At 34.2% G+C, this 20,898-nt stretch overlaps 1 protein-coding gene across 7 annotated transcripts in view; it reads left to right on the top strand.

Annotated features, from left to right (window-relative positions):
- SYT1 (synaptotagmin 1) overlaps positions 1–20,898 on the top strand; it is a 304,769-nt gene that overhangs the window by 115,416 nt on the left and 168,455 nt on the right. For all 7 annotated transcript variants that reach the window (XM_087723405.1, XM_087723400.1, XM_087723402.1 and 4 more), the window contains one exon: positions 14,230–14,277. The gene's annotated coding sequence lies outside the window, so the exon portion shown is untranslated. The remainder of the gene's footprint in view (positions 1–14,229; positions 14,278–20,898) is intronic.

The raw sequence follows: 20,898 nt of genomic DNA, 5'->3' as shown, positions 1-20,898 counted from the left end.
TGCAAAAGAGGAAACATTTCTCCTTTTGTTTGGTTTTTAGTTTGTTTTGCTAGCCCTCTGCCAGTGAAAATGGAGCCCGGGGGGCACGCGTGGCCCTCCTGAGTTCCATTTTCACTGGGAGAGGCACTGCGGATCGGTCCTTTGCTGTTTCCAGGGTAGTCCCACAGGCCAGAACTAGGCACACCTCTGGCCAGATAAGGCCCATGGGCCTTGGTTTGACACTTCTGCTTTAGAGTAATTAAAATTAACAATGTAGAATTAATATAATAAAATGACAATATAATATTGGTGGATCAATAATTATAAATAAAAAATAAATGATGATAGAAATGTATTAACTATGAAATATTTTGCTGAATAATTTAGTCAGTTTTCAGAATAATGCTATGACTGTGGCAGGTCTAATTTCTTTGGAAAAACTATAAAGGCAGAACTACCCCAAAAAAATTCTCAGCATCTCTTAACCATAAAAATGATGAATAACTGACAGCTTCATTTTTTAATGAAAACACTTCACTTCAACTTGTCTTTTATTTTTTTATTTCCCTTTTTTAAATACCATGTATTCTTCAGTTCCTATATTCCAATAATGAAAATCACCTGACATTTACTCTGATATATTTATTAACTCACAGTTCTTTCCTTAAATAAAAGTTTACTATCCTGTGGAATTCTTGTGGTTGTTTTCTTGCATATGTTTCATTATCCAATTAATAATCTTCAGTGCTATTGAGTGTGGAGTTTTCTCCCTATTTATATCAATCACTTCCTTGCCAGTGTTGATGAATATATGTTTTCCCATTGGTAGTTCCTTGCTTAGGTTACCCTTTCTTCTTGATTATTTGTCTACTGTTAATCCCTGCTTATCTGGGTGTTCATTTTTATTTATTTTATATACCACCGTTATTTTTACAAATAATTCAAGGTGATGAACATATCCAACACAATTTCTTCCCATTTGCCCCACAAGAGCAACCTTTGGAGCTGGGCTGAGATGGTTGCTGGAGAAGGTGTGTTTTGGTCTTTTTTCTTTGTTTATTTCTTTTTTAACTTTTTATTGTGTCTTTAAAAGTATGTGCAAACATGATTTGTCTCTATGTGTCCATGGATGGCTGATTTGTCTGAGTGCTAAGCCTCCAGAAATCCCTAGCATTTTTTTATTCATCTTGATTTTGGATGCTTGCAATTTCCCAAGTGAAGCTATGGTTGTCCACTTGTTGTCAGATTAAGAGTATTCATCATGTGTTACAATTGCTAGTAGTTGTTCATGGATATGCTCTGTTGGTCTGCCTGTCTGTCTATCCTACATAGTGACTGTTACAGCTTCACAGTGGATGGCTTCTTTTTCCCCCCATAGGCTACTGAGACTTGTGATTTCCTAAAGATGTTTTGTAAGACTTTGGTTGTTTTTGATGTATAGTAGGGTCCTGAGCCATAGTGGTGCAGTGGTTAGAATACAGTACTGCCAGCTACCTCTGCTGACTGCTAGCTGACTGCAATTTGGTAGTTCAAATCTCACCAAACTCAAGGTTGACTCAGCCTTCCATCTTTCCAAGGTGGGTAAAGTGAGGACCCAGATTGTTGGGGGCAATATGCTGATTCTGTAAACCGCTTAGAGAGGGCTGGATAGCACTGTGAAGTGGTATATAAGTCTAAGTGCTATTGCTATTGTCCTGTCCTTTTCATAGCTTGTATTGGTTGTGCTGTAGTGAGTTGGGTCATCAGACACTTTCTGATAAATTTTTACTATAATTTTACTATTCTTTTTTATTAGTTTTACTACTTTTTAAAACTTGTTTTTTCCTATTACTGTATTTTTATTGTAGAACCAATTTGGTGCAGTGGTTAAAACTTCAGGCTAGAAACTGGCAGACTATGAATTGTAGTACCATTTTAGGCATGAAGCCAGCTGAGTGACCTTGGACCAGTCACTTCCTCTCAGTAGTAGAAGAGTCAAAGGCAGTGGCAAACTACGTCTGAAAAGTCTTGCCAAAAAAACTGTAAGAATTTGGCTAGACAGTCTCCAAGAATCAGACACAACTGAACAGAAAAAAAAATACTTTTCATTATTCATCTTATTTCTCATACTGAAAACATTCACATGAGTTTATGAAAAATTAGTGAATGATTACAGGCCACAATTTTGTTTCTCTCTTAATTATGCACTACAAAAGTTTTAATCTGGAGTCATCTCTTAAATATATTAATTTCAAATCCTTAATGGTTCATTCTCCAGAAGACCCATTATTCCAGTCTTTATAAGAGGCAATTCATTTCTGTCTAGCAATTCCTCCAGCTTGAAACTGTGAACATATTCCCAGAAACCAACCACCATTTTCATATTCACCTTCTTTATTCTTATATATATTATTATTCTTATATTCTCCTTTTCCTTATGTTTCTATGGATTAAAAGAATGGGTAAGTCCCTCCACATTCATATTTTTCGGCTTTCTTCCTACAACACTGAAGTCTAGGAGATGTGATTGTAGCTGATGTTTCCCTTTCTGGGAATTGTCAGTGGATTTGATAGGTTTTGGCTGCTACTTTATGCTTCTTGCTGACACATTGGCTTTTTTTCTTCATAGTAAGGAATTACTAACTATCTATCCTCTTTGTCTTCTTGTAGTAGTTGCACCTTTTCTGTTGTTCAGGGCCCGTTTTCTCATCTCCCAATCAATTTCTTGTTTTGTCCCTGCAAATTTCTTCTATGAAAACCTGAAAACTAATTCTGAATTCCAACACTACATCTTCATTTCCAATTGTCATTCTTGTTTACTGGATGGGTTTTTTTAATTTGACCCTTTTACAGAGAAAGATTTCCCCCCTTTTTCAGTTTCTAATAGCATTTCATTTGAGACTGGGGGGTGTCTAATAGTTCCTTATCTTTTCTTATGAAGTAAAGTGGTATCACTTGCTACTCTAATGCTCTTCCAGCACTGCTTGAACTTAATAAAAAATAAGTGCCAGGTTCCTTTCAGGCAAGAACATCCAGTAGAGAAAATACTTATCCTTATTTATTTTCAGAGAAGGCTATTAATTGAAAGGCAATACTGAATAATAAAGACCATGAGAAATACCGGTACATAACTATGATAATAATACTAAACACTATTACTTTGTAGAACTGCTACTTTGGGAATTGTTCACTAAGCTCTGCAAATGTTATATTTCTAAAGTGCTAACTATATAGGATTTTATATGTGTATTTACAGTTAAAATACAACTTTTGTAATTCTTCCATTAGCATGGTCACATATAAGTACATACAAATGTATTAAATCCTGCTGATGAAGCAGATTTGTTGAATCCAGAAAAATCACACAAGTCATAGACTTGACTGTTGGAAATACTATTTTACATGGTTTCACTCTCAGCCTTTCCAAGTGGACTAGATAGGAAAATTGAGCATATGATCTAATTCTACTTTATTGTAAGGCTACATTAACAGAATCTTGCCAGTCTACAAATTTCCCACTACCACTTTTACAGCTTGAGAAGTTAGGGGGACTCCTTTCTCAATCTCTTTCTCTGTCCAGTATGCAACTGTGGACTATGCTTAAGGTGACCAGATTTTCAGATTGGTAAAGAGGGACACCTTTGACCGGGGGGAGGGGGGGCTTGATTAAAAATTTTATACGGAGCAACAAAAATTTTCATACAACGCAAAAATAGTATTGTAATTTTTTTTATTTCAACATAACTACAATTTACAAATATAAATTGTAACTGTTGCCAAACATCAAAATTTTGATCACATGACCATGAGGATGGTGCAACGGTCGCTAAGTGTGAAAATGGTCGCTAAGTGTGAAAAATGGTCACCAGTCACTTTTTTCAATGCCATTGTAACTTTGGTCACTAAGCCCATTATACCACCTTTCTTGCCACAGTTCTTAAGTGAATAACTGCAGCTGATAAGTTAGTAGCATAAGTGAATCTGGCTTCCCCATTTGACTTTGTCAAAAGGTGATTACATGACCCCAGGACACTGAAACCATCATAAATACGAATCTGTTGCCAAACATCAAAATTTTGATCGCGTGACCATGAGGATGCTGCAATGGTCGCTAAGTGTGAAAATGGTCGCTAAGTGTGAAAAATGTTCATCAGTCACTTTTTTCAATGCCATTGTAACTTTGGTCACTATACCACCTTTCTTGCCACAGTTCTTAAGTGAATAACTGCAGCTGGTATTTTGTATTTTGGATAGAATCTTTTTTTAAATAGTCTAAGACAATTTTAAAAAAGAATCCACACAGAATAAATTGAAGTAAAACATTTCAAAGTATTGGCCATAGAATTTTAAAAAATGGTTTCACTTCAGTTTATTTTGGATAGAATCTTTTTTTAAATAGTCTAAAACAACTTTAAAAAAGAATCCACACAGAATAAAACTATTTTTAAAAATCCTATGCACAATAAATAAAATATTATTTTAAAATACATTAAAAAAATAAAAGAAAAAAACCCAGCTCACTTACCAGCAGGCACAAGTGAGCACTCCAAGTCAATCCAAAATGATGTAGATGTTAATACAAAGAAGTGAGCAAATTAAAATGGTGAAATTAGTTAGGGAAATATTTTTCAAAGAAACTTTGCCACCTTTTTTTCCACATGAGCCGACCTCCAACCTCCGTGCCCCTCCCCTCCGGAAAATCCAGGAAGGAATACTCGCTACCTCTCTAGCCAAGTATTTCCTGGAGCTCTATGGTACTGGGTCATATTTTCTTATAAAAGTGAGTAAAAGGTGCGGGGGGGTGTCTGTTTTCTTGCTTTAAAGTTTTAATATCTTCAATGAAAGTACTGAGACAGAGAGAGAGAGGTTAGACAGAGTGTCTTTTGTCTTGCCCCGGTTAGGATTTCTTAAGCAAATCCACTGGGCTTTCAACATAAAGCCAGAAAATCAGGACTTTTTAAAAACACCCTGGGACACGAGACAAATTGTTATTAATCGTGACTGTTCCGCTGAAATCAGGACGTCTGCTCACCTTAACTATGCTGTGTCTTATCTGAGTGTTTCCAAGGCAGCATCTCCCCCGCCACCCACACCTGCCCCAAGGTTATTCCCCTATACCATTCAGATTCAGGGTAAAATGATGTCAGTATGATGATATTTGATTGTATATCTTTAGCACATGCCAGGCAGGAAATGAATGGATGTCCTTACCTATTGTGTGTTAGGGACTGGATGAAAGGATATACAGACTGTAGCAAAATGTCAGCAAGACTGAATTTCTGATGCTGACTTAGCTTTAGATGGAGCTTTACTCCCCCTGAAGCAGCAAGTTAGTTTTCAGTTTGATATATCACCAAAAACATAATGGATATAAAAATATTAACAGAAGAAGTAAATAAAGTATAACTTGTTTTATTAAACTACTACTTTTTCTAACAAAAAAATGGTCTAGTAAATTGCAGTTAGAATTCCTCTCGACACTCCTAAAAATATAGTAATTTAGCCTTACAACTTCCATAAGCATGCATTGTACAATCAATAAAAGGTGGTTCATTTTCTAGATATATATGCTGGGTAGAAGACAGAATACAAACATCAACAATAATAGTTTCCAAGACAAGTATCTCCCTGAGCAAAATGTTGATATTTAACTGTTCAATATACAATGTTTTGATACATAGGTGGTCAGCTACAAACCCCGGCTGCTCCCTGCAAGTTAGTGTTTAATGGTTGAATTTTGCTGTAAGCTGCTTAGCTTCTTTGCTCTCAATCGTAATAGCTTTCTTTGAATTATATAGTTAGTTGGCTAGGTGAGATTGAAGGAGCCAGTATTATCCTTAGTGTAATGTCAAAGCACTATGAAAACAACTCAGACATAGGATTAGATTGCTTGATCTGCTGCTATTATTGCTGGCTTATTTAATGATTTATTTCTGCAACAATTAACATGCTTAGGCTGAGGTCTTGTATCTAGTTATCTGAGAGTAAGACTAATTTGGCTTTCTTCCAGTTAATTTCTATAAATGTGTTGTTTAATATCTTTAAGATTAAAAGAACAGGACATAGATATAGATTGGTGGCCATACATGCAGATCCAGGCTAGATATAGGAAAGATGCAGAACAATATGAATTCCCAAAAGAATCGCAAGAATTACATAAGATATTGCAAGGTACAGAGGACAAATTGATTAAGAAAATATACATAGATATATGCTGGAACCCACCACTGCTCCATAAGAGTATGCATGGCCATTTTGGTGAAGGGGGCGGGGTTTCGGGTGGTAAAAAATGATGTATTCGGGGTATAAGACGCACCCAGATTTTCAGCCTTTTTTTTTTTTTTGAGGAAAAAAGGTGTGTCTTATACTCCAAAAAATACTTAAGTACTATCTAGCATTGAACCCAGAACTTTGGTTTTAAATAGTTAGTAGCTGCTGGGGCATAATTGTGACCAAATTCACATGAAAACTTAGTGATTGCAAGGCATGCTTTTGGGGCTCTTACTAGAAGCTGTTTGAGTAGGCCAGCAGTACACTCAAACTACAAATTTAAATATCTAGATATTTAAAGGATTTTACATGCTTGATGTTCCTGTTAATCACCTAAATGAGGATTTAAAGCATTTCTTATGAAATACCTATACTTTTGTTTTGGAGTCTTGTTCTCTGTAAATCACTTCATATTTTACCTTTTGCATTTTATATTTCTCACGTATTTCTTTTTCTGTATTTCATCAACTTCTCCATCTTGAAGTTTCTTGGTTCCTTTCCTTTCAACATGTTCACTCTTCTTTCAAATATTTCATCTTGCAATTTGGTTCTTTTTTATTCTGTTTAAATGATCAAGCTAGCAGATGACTCATACTGGTCCTAACCCTAACCCTTACTTTTCTATTTGATCTCTCATGAGTCATTCTTAATTCTGTCTCTTTAGTCTCAGCACATACTTCCTCACCACATATGCTTCCATGTTCTCATGTTTAGTAAATACTTCACCATCTATGATCCATTGGGTACATTTCAGAGATATTTCCTTATCTAAATAGAGAAACACAATTGCTACAGATGTGCAAGAAATCAGTGGGGGATCACAAGTGACTTCCAACTTGAGTTCCCCATTGAGTTTCCATGTGGGAAGCTGGCAGTGAGGACTGGAAATCTCCCCACTGTTCCTTCTTTCCTCCCTCCCTAGCAGTAATTCATAAGCTTGTCTGCAACTCATTTGTATTTTTGATGTCTTTAAAATGTATTTTGTTTCAGCTGAAGTGTTGTAAGATAGAGTGATTATAGGTAAAAAAAAAAGGTGTCATTGTGAAGTAATTAACATTTTCTACTGAAAAGAGAGTCTAGTGATGCCCACTGACTCCTGTGATTGCTTATTGATCAGGGAGTTATGATACTGAGACAAGCCATTGTTATAGTTCAGTTATCAAAGTAGTACATTGCCAAATAATGTGACCTTTCGACATGGGATCAAGACAGGAATAAAGTAGAAATTGTACACAGTGGTAAATCCAGCAACCTGAACCAAAGAAAGCTAGATGGATTCTTGTCCTTGCCTACATATTTGCTACTAGCAGAATATTTCATCCATGATTTAAATTCCTGTAATAAAATTAAAATTCTGAAATATTGAATGTAAAATAATGCTAACATATAATTTTGTGAAACTGTGACTCAAAGAGAAAAAACATTTGCTCTGAGTTGTGACAGCTGAAACAGATTTCTTTTTTTAAAAAAGGCTGCACTTATAACAACAGTTTTTTTATAAAAAAAAATAAGACCTTTCTATGGTCTCATATAACTTCATTTAATAAAATCAAGAAATAAAAAAGAACTTATAGTAATGGAATGATCTCCCCAAAGTTAGAAAGAATGGAAAAACACAATTTTGCCTCTGTTCTTATAAATATATGTATATATACAGTTTTGGGTAAGAGTCCTGCCTGGTAGACCGTTGTCAGAGTTTCTAAGTAGAGATAAAACACTAAGACAATATTTTTCCAAGGCACCATTTACTGAATAGCCAAATAACTATTCTTCACAACATATACAGTATGTTCATACTTATGTACTATATTTACAGCACAACATTAATCTTCATTTCTGTAATAGTTCCTGCAGTTTCACTTCAGAGACATCTGCCTAGTGCTAACATTACTTTTGCATGCCAAAGACATTTTTATTAGGTGTATGTGAAGCAACATAGATTCCTTACTGAAGTGAAGAGGTTTTTACCTCAATGAAACAATTTGACCTTGAACTACTTCATGTCAGTACTGCAAGACAAAACTCTCATCCTTCTCCCCTAGTACTGTTTGAAGCGTTTTCAGGCTGGGTGGCTTTGAAATTATACCCAGACTGAAAATGACGTGGTTATTTGCTTTTAGAAGTAAAGGAATAATATATCTTCATGAAGCACCCTTCAGGAATTGTTTCTTTAGAAATTCATTGAAGTCTGGTACATCAACATTTGCATGCTCACATTTTTATTAATATTAATATTCAGATTTTACTAGTCTGAAAGTTCCTTTAGTTTGCTTTTAGTTACTGCATTTTTAAAATACCTTCAGAGTTTTGTTCATTTCTTAATATATAAAATCTATATATAACATGAGGAACACTATCAAAAATGTGTCTCCCTCCCACATCTATCTATATCCCCTTGTCACAATTTTTTATCTATTTATATTAGTGCTACATACTAAGGGAGTAATGGATATCAAAGTTATGACAGAGGGTGCCAGCCATATTAATTAAATGAGGTAAAATGTTTTTCTAGTGACAGCATACTGTTTTGATGGAATTTCATCTTAAAAAGAACAACTTTAAAATAATCATTCCTTTAATCCCGGCAAGTTGGAGTCACGTTTTTATTGTAAAGTAATAAACACTACTAATGTCCAAGTGACTGATATTGAAAATTTTCATTAGTACTTGTTTTTATTAAGATAAAGTCTCTTTTAATGGTTTTTAAAAAGGACAATGCTGGCTGTTTTTCCTCACATATTTAGGTAGAATTTATGCTTATTTGTGTGTTATATTCTGCAGAATAAATCCTACATTGAATGGTTTGAACTAGAAAACTGTAAAGATCCATTTTCACACAGCATATGTACACTCGCAAAAATATATCAATAGTTATTTTACTTTAAGTGGTCCTTACAAAACAACTTTTCTGTGTTACCTTTTATTGTAAAGAGTAATTTTTATCTTTGGGTTCATATGTGAATTGTATTTGCCAAAGCTGTAATAAAGTGTTGAACAATTAAAGCAATAAAATAAAAGATAAACAGAAAAACAACACAATTTAAATTTAATTTGATTATATTTGCATGTATTTTGTTTATCCTTTGAACCAGAGGTGGGTTCCTACCAGTTTGCACCAGTTCGGTAGAACCGGTTCGTCAAATCTACCAAACCGGTTAGAAGAGGTTCCACCAGTGGACCCGGAAAGCAGGCTACACTTACAGAAGAGGTTCCAAAAAATTTTGAAACCCACCACTGCTTTGAACCAATTAACATTTTTAAACTAAATACAACTAATAGTATTTTTATTACCTGTAATGATTAGAAAAATGTTTCTATAATAATCAAAGTTTCACTGATATCTGTATTTGGAATTGCTAACATTTACTTGAAAGAAACTTCATCCAAGATCATACAATCTGTACACTATATTTCATTAGGGCATAAATATTTCAGGAAAGCCAAATTGGTGTAGTGGTTATTAGGCTAGAAACCGGGAGATGATGGGTTCTAGTTTCATCTGAGGCACAAAGCCAGCTTGGTGACCTGACTTTCAGCCCTAGGAAGGAGGCAAAAGCAAACCCATTTCAAAAGAAAAAAAAATATATTTTCAAAACAACTGCAGGGACTTGTCCAAGCAATCACCAAGTGTTGACATAGACTTGAAGCCACACATACATTACTATTCACTGCTCATAAAATACCATCCAGTACAAAGATAATAAATATATGATAAATTTTAAGTTGTCCCACTCACTAGTATAAGCATAATATGCCATGTTGTACTTATGTTTAATCACACTACTCTTAATAATATGGTTTTAATTATACTTGTAGTTTATAGCAGAAGAGCAAAGATACTGTTTGGAATCATTCTGATATTTGAAAAATGTCCAGGAGAGCACACTAACACTTGACAGCTTGCTAATTTTATTTCTCTTCACTCTCTTTTTCTTCCTTTTGTATTATTTTTAACGTACTGTGTATTTGCTGGTTATACTTGAGTTCTGTATATTGCTAACCGGCACTGTTATTGTGTCTAAAAGATTGTCAGTCAGCAGAGTTCAAAATGAAATATATAAAAACCTCCTCAGGTGGTTTCAAAATTTAGCTTCTGTCATGTTAGTGCAAATTCCTGACTTCAGGGAGCCATGACTTGAATGGTGGCATTTCAGCTGTAATCTCTGCTTGCTGACTGCTGCTACAAGAATAAAAATTTGAGCCATAATATTTAATGAAATCCCTTCAGATTAAGCACTCACTGTGCAGAAAAAAAATGTTATCAGGCTTTTTTTCTGTACTAGTTAGCATAAGGGTTGATTTTTTAGGGAGAGAGTGTCCAAGAGACAGAACTGTGAGTCCATCAATAATTTACATTTTTGTTACCTGGTATTTGGGATTCTGTTGCCATAGCAATCCATCTGTGCCTGAACGGATAGTATTTTAAATGGAGGTTGTGATGGGATCCACATTTAAACTGTGTGCTAATCTATAGATCTGTGCTGTAGCTTCTTTTGGCTTTGGTAAATCATTGCACATTTTTACAAAGTATTTTATAGCTTCTTGAAATAATAAAGTATAAAATTAAAGAAGTTAAAATGACAGACACCAAAGTTTTATTGCATGTACTGTGTAAAGTTGGTAAGCATCACATGCTGTTTAGGACTGAACATTTTTCTGGGAGATTAAAATGCAACAGAGATTATGGGAGGATCTTGATTTACTCAGAAATAATCCTGCTATTTAGCTACATGCATTTTGGATTATGAATTGAGACTGCTGTCTAGATTTCTACAGTTTTGCTGCCTAAAATAAAGAATAATTTTCTTCCTTCATATTACAACCAGCAGTTAAAATATAATGTTGCTACACCACACACCTGCCTTCATTTGCTGGCCCTTCATATTTTCAGTTGAAATACACCATTTAACCAAGTGAACAAGCCCAAGGACATTTTGTTCACTTTGAACATTTCTTGCATTATTTTCCTACATAAATAATATAGGAATATGTGATACTATTCTTTTATTGGATGGTCACTTCTCTGTTCCTATCATTATATACATCCATACTATGCAACTGGAATTATCATTGTATGGCAAATTCAGGCTGATGGAGAGTTCATTGGTAATTTCCACCATTTGTCATCTAAGGGCCATTTCGGAGTTTATGAGCCAAACAGCCAAGACTATTCATCTTTCTATCGCTTCCTTAAAAAGTATCAAAGTAAAATGAAAACAGTATATGTTAATAGTCCAGCTATCAATTGAAGGAGGAAATACTTGTAGTCTCTCCATGCCTTGGTTTATTGAGAATTATTTGTAATATATTTTTTATGGTACAATGAAGTTCTTCTGATTTATATGCTCTATATAATATCTCATTTCTAAGCACATAACAAACCAAAAGAGCACAGAAAATCTTAACAATATTTAATTTATATATCAGTTTAATTTTGGGGAACGTATCTATTTGTTACAGTTTCTAAACATAGCAGTTCATTTAATTCAAACTGATGAGCAGAAAGTTACTTCTCACTTGGAAAGTTAGAGTTCAATCCTAGGCAATGGCAGATTTCAGGGGACAAAGAGAAAATATCTGCTGCAAACTCTGTATAGGCATTAGGAAAGACATCCAGCCAGTAAACTCTCAGCTCCAATCAGTCACCCCAACTCCACAAAGAGATTAAAGGGTCATAAAAAAAAATAAGACTACTACGTGGGTGAGCATTTTGAACTTTTCCCAAGTTTTCTTTTTAGACACAGAATCATACAGCTGGAAGGGATCACTGAGGAATCCAAGGCTGTTTGCTTTTTACAGGGTGCAGTGATGATGGAGTACCCACTATAATGATATATGGTCTCATATTAGGAATTCACATACACCATGCAATATTATTTTCTAAATATAGTGGTCTTATGACACATATAAGTAGATACATTCTGCAAAATCTGTTATTCCATTAGTTCTTTCCTATATATTCATTTAGTATGTAATGCCAAGGTGTTTTTTTTTTTCATTTCCTTCTGCTGTTGACTAATTCCTTCATTCTATTTGTCTTCAGGCTTCACCAAAATCAAATCTCAGTGAAACCACTCATCCCAATCCATAGAATCTTATGACTAAATTAAATATATGATGCACATTATGTACTTGATTGCTCCAGAGTCTTGAAAAAAATCTTTCTAGTTATTGCAAAAGGCAGGCAGTTGTAGCTAAAATCATTATATTCTATTTCTCATGAAAACAAAAGTTTAAAAAAAAAAATCTTGACTTCTCTGAAACATTATTAAAATGAATTCAGGATCTTGTAGTTGACAGATGTTGCATAACAGTTTAGGAAATACAGTTGTCATTACAAGATTTCACCCTGTGCAGTGGACTCATAGGAATCATAGCCATGGATTGCTGATTTAATGTTCCAGTATGTTATATAAAGAATTATTGGTTAAATATACGAAGATGGAAGCAAATGGACACTATTTTTGCAATCTTAATATTTTATTATCCATGTTTCTTAAGAGAAAGCAATGATTTCAAAAATTGAAATTAGAATTGGAGATAAGAGTTTTATTATTATGATATGGGATAGGGCAGTTTATCTTTATGGGATCTGATATATAGAGAGGGGGGAGAGCTAGATGAAATATTTTAAAATAAAGAGATAAAATTAATAAGTTTTTCTTTTGTTCATCTTATATAATTACATGATATATGGGGGAAATGATTATGAGACTGGTTAAAATTTAAATATTTGTATTTATTACTGATTTTCAACTTTCCTTACATTACTTTTATAGTTTAAAAATATTACAGTGTTGTTATAAAAATATGTATCCATTTAAATCAGCAGTTTTTCTTACATCTCATGTTCTCCTGTCTATTATCCTCAACAGAGTTTTGCAAGGCCAAAACTTAAAAGTTAATAGCAAACCATGTAAGACATGTAACAGCAAATTAATTTTGCAATGGAAATATTTATAATAAGAAACATTCCTTTATTATGACTTTCTAATGTGGTTATGTAAGAAAAGCTGACATAGTCTCCACCCGCATCTTTACCATATAGAAGTCAATTATTAACTGTGATACTTACAAAACAATACTTGGGATTTTTTAAAATTATTTTTACAAAACATCTGTACAAACATGTAACAACAATAAGCAAAGATAGCATTATGAAAGAAACAGTATTTTTCTCACTGAAGGTTATCTATGCAACTCCTATATAAAACTCTGTTGAATTGTCTCTACAGAAAAACTTCCTTGTACACAGCCTAAAAAAATCATCCTAACCACCTCGCCTGATAAGTTAAGTTGTACTGAAGATGACAATGCATCAATTAATTTAAAATGCCACAATACTGTTTCCCCTTTTCCCATAGTTGTGGCCAGTCAATATTAACTGTAGCACATAGTGGCAGAGTAACGTAAATCTTATTATATGCCAGGGATAGCCAGTCTGTGTCCCAAGTCTAAATGTGATCCTTGGATCTGTTTCTTGCAAACTTTGGTCTAAACTGCTGGGTGTAAAGATCAGTTGAAACCAAAATTTCTCTGTTTCTACCATGCAGGCTTCTGTTGTGAAAGAGAGTAGAAAATATCAAAGGAAAAAAAAAAGATGGCAGAAGACAGGAAAACTACCCTTCTCTATCTGATGACCTATCATTTGGGGTTCTATCTTCTAACTACTTCTGTTGCTTATATATGTTCCAGACTGATTCTCGACAAATCCTGATGAAATTTCATGGTCTTACTACAAGTGCAGGCACTCTATGGCCTTTCAGATGTAGTTACTCATATAAACCTCTGAGTATTGGTCATACTGGGTTTCTCTGTTATACTCTGCCATTTTCATTTGATTGGTTTAAATTGTTAAATTCATTCCCAGGAAGACCATAAGCTGCTCAGCTCTGTTCCTCCATTCATATATTCATATATTCATATATTTTTATAGAATATTCTGGCTTTATATTGTTTAATATAGTCAATAACATTTCCTTGGATGTTTTGTTCTTACAGGAAGGTGAATTTAAGAAAAAGAAGATATTTTGAACCACATCATCAACAGTAAGTCAGTTTTCACTGTACTTTAAAATACAACATTTTGATTCAATTTTATGTCCAGTTTAGTTTTTATTTTACCTCTTTACCTTTATGGTATAAGAAATTAGTATAACATGCTATGCAATATCCATCTTCTCTTCAAACTCAATTTCATTTCTGTGGAATGATTTTTTTTATTCATTTATCCGCTAATCCTCTTAGATAAAAGACTAAAATAATCCCTTCCATGTGTCTGTGCTCCACCACATAGGAAAAGATTGGTATGACTGCCTTCCTGACAAGGATACTACCAGTGATAGGAAGCAACCTAATTAAAAAGGAAATGGCAAATCTTTTCATGCATTTTACCTGTTAAGGGGATTTTTTATGAACGCTTTTCCTTTGAATGTATTTTTGCAAAGTGTGGAATACACATTTTTATATCCTCCAATACTTTGAAGTTTTGCTTGTTATTTATCTCCAGGGCTGCTTGGAATCAGAAAGACAGATAGAATATTGCCAACTTCTGTTCACATTCTCACAGAGGTATAATTGTAATGTAGGAAAGGTACAAGAATGGTCAGTCACATATGATCAGCCTCAGACAGTGACATTGTTTCTTTGCAAAGGGACACCTTGTAATATTGCTTCAGGATTATGCTTTTCTTAGAAATGGACCTCATGCAGAATCGCATATAGTTCTGTGCTGTGCAAATAATAGACTCTTCTCCCCCCCCCTCATTTTTAAGTATTGTTAGCCACTCAGAATCATGTATTTTAAATGGGCGGGCATAGAAATTGAATAAATAAATAAATAACATATGCCTAAATCTTACAGTGGGAAGATGGTTGTATATACTTGTTTCTGTTTTTATTTCTACTTAATATCATTAAGTTTGAACTCTTTTATCCTTTGGTATAATAAGTGCTGACCTAAAAACAAGAAGACTGTGAGTTCTAGTTCTGCCTTGGGCATGAAAGCTGGCTGCTTGATTGACTTATGTTAAGGTTCAAATAAATACTGTTACGATTTTTTCATTCAGGCCAAATATAAAAATAAACCATTTATTCTCATGCAACATTGTGATTGTACAATATAAACGCCTAACCACAAATATATTCTTATAGAAATGGAACTATGCAATGACTGAAGATAAAGGTTTCTCTGTCCAGTTGTGTCTAATCCTAAAGGCAATTCTCATCTCCGTTTCTTGGCCGAGGGAGCCAGCATTGTCCTAAGACATTTCCTGTAACCGGCATGGCTATATGCCAAAGGCACTCAGAATTTTGCTATCTTCCCACCAAAGTGGTACCTATTAATCTACTTGCATTTACATGTTTTCAAACTGCTAGGTGGGCAGTAGCTGCGGTGAGAATGGCAGCTCAACCCGTTGTGCAGCAGTTGGGCTGTCATCTTTCCAGTTGGCTAGCTCAACATCTTAATCACTATGCCATCACACCCCCTCAAATGCAATATATACTTTTTAACAAACAATTGTGACTGAATCCCAAGAAATGAAATCAAAGCTAAATTAGTGTTAACATCCCTCTGTATCTACTTTTTCTTTCCTTTTTCAACAATAAGTGATATTATATTTTACTAGCAGTAGAGTATTTTCCTTTATTATTTCTTCAAAATGAATTGCAAAAATCACTTCTTTCTTATCACAAATACTACAAGCTCCTTTGATACTTGAAATAGCATAACTTTCTTAAATTTGCAAGATAGATTTGTGGGGGACAGGTAATAATAATATAGATTCAACATTTATAACTTGAAAATATTTACTATAGAGATCTATTTTATTGCTTTACAAAGCTCTATCATAGCAAACTTTTGAAAGCTACAGAGAGAAGAAAAATACATGGATTGTAGGGTGATAGAATGACAGATATTTGAGTCAATAATCTGTTAATCCAGCAACATTAGTAGTTTGAATTGATCCAATTTAGGGAGAAGCCATTAGAAAAATTATTTGATACAAATTATGTCTGTGTGAATCAGGTTTGGTTTGAACTGAAGATTCACGATTTGACTTGCAGATTATTCCATTCCAGTTTTCATTATGAGATTCAAAGGTAAATGAAGCCATTTTGAGTTATGATTTGATAAAACATGCTGTAAAAACATTTCATAGAACTGGGTAAATACAAAATAGATAGTAACATTAGATAACATTAAATCTGTCAATCTTCAATTATCCAGCTTCAGTTTCAATATATGTTCCAGATTTTTAAAGGCAATGTTGTTAGAGGACAGGATAACATTTTATTTTGCAAATTATATAAACCTTCTCTGCAGAAATTATAATGAACCAATTGTTTTACTCCAACTGTTTTAACAATAACATACTTTTGATTAAAAAGAAGCTGACATAAAATCATATTGATAGCCTTGCCATTCCCTTTTTCTTAAAAGCAGTTTAGCCAGAGCCTTTACATTTTACCTTTATCTTACCCCTTATTATATTGTCAAAAGATAAACCTTATCTAGTCATACCAAGTTAAAGTACAGTTCTACCCAAGATGGTATGCTAATTATCCAAGATTGCATACTAAATTTGTCAGTCTCACTCAGGGGTGTCAAAGTCAAGGCCCACGAGGCAAATCCAGCCCATGGGGTGCTTAACTCTGGCCCACAGGGTGGCCCTGGAAACAGTGAAGGACTAGCCCACAGTGCCCCTGCCAGTGAAAATTCATGTTGGGGGCACCATTTTCGGCTGCAACAGCCTCCTGCAGCCCTCTGCCAGTGAAAACAGAGCTCAGGTGGGCTGCGTTTTCGCTGGCAGAGTAATGGAAGAGGCTGTCACTACAGAAAACAGATGTCCTCAACACAAGTGATGTTGAGCTGGCCTCACCCACCATGGCCATGCACCCTGCTCCCCCAAGGTCAAACAAAACCCTGATGTGGCCCTCAATGAAATTGAATTTGTCACCCCTAGTCTAGCTCATTTCCCAGTTATATTGGCATGACAAATATAGAAATATATTAACTCAAGAAAGTTGTTTGCTGATAACAAAGAGGAATACCTTGGCATCCCAAAGAAGCTCTGATAGGCAAAGAGATTGGCTAACTACTTCATGCCAGTGTCATAGAACGAGCATTTATCCTTTTTGCAAGGGAAGTTACAACATTCTGTAGAATCTGTATCTACAGAAAGACCATAAAGTATGTGAAAGTCTATAAAGTGCTTTGAGGCTATCTTCAGTTTGTGAATCTGTTCAGTTGGGTGATCCCATCAAAACTTTATCAAATTGAAACATCCCTTGAAAATTTTTGAAAGTTTTTCTTGTGCTATAGCATTATAGCTGCCTTTCCCAAATAGACATATATTGGCTGTGATAATAGGAATTGAATTCAATGTATTTAAATATGCAAAATATTTATTTTGCTTATAAACAATAAAACTCTATTATATTATCTGGATTATGAATGTACCTTCTAAAAAGGCTATGAGTGAACTGCAAAAATTAGAAAGGTAATCCTAATAATCCTAATAAAAGCCTTGCCACACCGTGTTCCCATACAAATACACAAATATACTGCATTTTTCGGAGTATAAGACACACTGGAGTATAAGATGCACCAAGATTATGAAGAGGCAAAAAAAATTTAAAAAGTTTTTGCACTCTACAAACCTCTCAAAAATGGTCCATTTTTCACGAAAATGAGCCCGTTTTTTGTCAAAAAAAAAAAAAGGCATGCATAGCCTTTAGGAGGCTTATAGATTGTTCCTGGAGGCTGGGGCGGGCAAAAACGAGCAAAAAACAGCCTGTTTTTCACTCATTTTTGCCCTCCCCGGCCCCCAGGAGTACTCTGGAAGTCTAAAGGCTATGCAAGGCCATTTTTGCAAAGGGGGTGGGGTTTTGGGAGGCCAAAAATGCTGTATTCAGAGTATAAGATGCACCCAGATTTTCATCCTCTGTTTTGAGGGAAAAGGTGCATTTTATACTCCGAAAAATATGGTAGTCTCTTATTTGAAAATTTTCCATTGGTCTCCACTCTTGGAAAAATCTTATCATTTTTTGATATTGTAAATTTACTGATAACTTAAAAAACATGATCAAAGTATTCCAATTAAAATGGCCAAATATTACTTTCATACACATCTCATTAAATATGAGATCAAGGACAAAGAAATTATGTTCAGCTTTCAAAATATACTAAAACAACAAAATATGCATGCAGAAAGAGGAAGCAGACATGTAGCTCTCTATATTCAATACTGAAAGCAAACATGTGATAGAATTTTATGTAGCTTCATCCTATACTTTTTATTTTTCTTCAATTAATTAATTTTTCAAAGTGCAGAATCCTGCAGAATGGATGAAAAACAGCAATTTCAACAAAAGCTTTGGAAAAGGTGTCTGACCATCATTCTAATACAATTTAAGTTCTATCAAATTACATCTGCTAAAACATAATGATTCAATGGACAGCTATGATGCTTTGTTATGGTTGTCTAACTAATGACAATTTCTTTATAATACCTTATTTACGCATTATAAAGACAAATTCGTGTAATTTAACAGATCAGGTTATTGTTCAGATCAGCTCATGAGAATACTGCTAGAACAGCTAACTGCTATAATAAAAAATCTTATTTCATTCAGTCGAAAACATTAATGCTGGGCAGTTTCAGTCTATTTGTTTAAGAAAATTGAATTTCTTTCTGTTAATTTCTTCTTTTATCTTGTAAGTTATACAATTACTGTAGGTTATTTCTTCATATTTTTCTTTGAAGAGCTTAAAGTTAATGTTTCATATTTTTGTGTGTATATTTTACAGAAAGAAAAAGTCCCTGATTAATACATTTTAATCTTTCTTGGTTTTTGAAAGGAGATTGTATTATGCCTGTCAGTGTTCTAGCAAAATAATCTCTATTCCCAAAGTCTTGGAAAAATTATCAAGATATATCTAAGATATCTGTCATACTGTTACTTGGAACTTCGTGCTGAATATGCATCCATATTCCTAAACACATATTTATACCCACATTAATTCTGAAATTATAGCTTGGCAAATAATGGCCCTTGAGCTTAGAAGCAAAGTGAGTTTCACCCTTAGTAGCACTTGTGCAGAATCAACTAGAGTTGATCCATGACTAGAGTTTTCATTTATTAAATTTGTATCCTGCTGTAATCCAAAAATACTGATTGGAAACTTCAAAACATGCTGGAATGTCAAATTACTTCCAAATTCCATTGACATGTCTATTAAATGATCAGAAATGAGCTCAACTCTGCAGATACTATACATTCAAAGGCCAAGCAACCTTTAAATTGTCCTTTTGGGGAAAACATGGCTTTGACAGAATGTCAGCTTTGATGTTGGTTTTATATTACATTATTCTGACTGCTGTTTCCAAGAAAAGAATTCAGCTTCTTAGTCTCATTCATATTGAAGCCAGATTTTAATTATGGATGACTATGGCCTAAACATTTGATTATAAAAAAATCCTACTCTGTTCTTATTATTAGATCAATACATAGTGGCTGCTTTTTAATAAGTAATAAATACTATTACTTATTATCAGTTCAGATTTTCTATTTATTTATTTGATATTGCGGACACAGTAGCTGTATATTTTCAGATTTACATTTTGCAGTACTTTGACGTGTTCTAGTTATTCAAAATAATTTTGCAAAACAGTTCCATTTGCTGGCTTTCCTGGGGGAAAGTTGTTTCCATCTATCATTTTAGTACTTGATTGATTACTCACTATTATTGAATTTATCTTCTGATACTTCTTAGCTTTATTCCTCAGTGAATAAACAAATATACCACATTCAAAATGTCCCAGGAGTTAGATAATCCTTTGTAGAATGATTGGTAATATTTTGTCTTGAGTAATAGTATATGTGAAGGCTATGGCCTTGATCCAACAATAGATGTGGAGCATTTACAATCAGGTTTCCTATAAAGGATTTCTTCCTATTTATTCATCTAAAAAAATATCTTGCAATAGCAACATGTAGATTTTTTTCTTACAGAATAGTGTTTTTACCCCAAGCACCTTTACACAAATATGCATATCATTCTTTTCTACTTGTTTAAATTATGTAAATCAAATAAAAAAGTAAACATATTTTATGAGCTGTGGTAACACAGTGGTTAGAATGGTTATCATGCAGTATTGTAGGCTAACTCTGCATTTCCCTGCTAGGAATTCAATCCTGACTGGCTCAAATTTGACTCAGCCTTCCTTCCTTCTGAGGTCGGTAAAATGAAGACCCATATTATTGGGGGCAATATGCTGATTCTGTAAACCACTTAGAGGAGAGCTGTCAAACTCCTGGCCTGTGGGTGAGATGTATCACGCCCTCCCTGGCCATGCTCACACCCAGTTTAGTGAAGGGGAGGGAAGTCCCAATACATCATGTGATGCCACCATGATGAAGTGAGTTTGAGGCTTAGAAAGTGCTGTAAAGTATTATGAAGCAATATATAACTCTAAGTGTTATTGCTATGATGAATGACTATGAATATGATCTATCACTATTGTTGTATGTACACTGAGAGCTTATGCACCACAGACAAATTCCTTGTGTGTCTAATCACACTTGGCTAATAAAGTATTCTAATTCTATTGTATATTTACCCTTTAAAACAAAATAGCCACCTTAGATCATATCTATTTGGTT

Source organism: Thamnophis sirtalis, unplaced genomic scaffold, assembly GCF_051295495.1.
Source record: "Thamnophis sirtalis isolate CommonGarterSnake01/CBP01778 unplaced genomic scaffold, rThaSir2_p1.2 scaffold_9, whole genome shotgun sequence".
In the NCBI taxonomy this organism is placed as follows: Eukaryota; Metazoa; Chordata; class Lepidosauria; order Squamata; family Natricidae; genus Thamnophis; species Thamnophis sirtalis.
The sequence above is the reverse complement of the archived record's forward strand: the minus strand, read 5'-3'. Positions and strand labels throughout refer to the sequence as shown.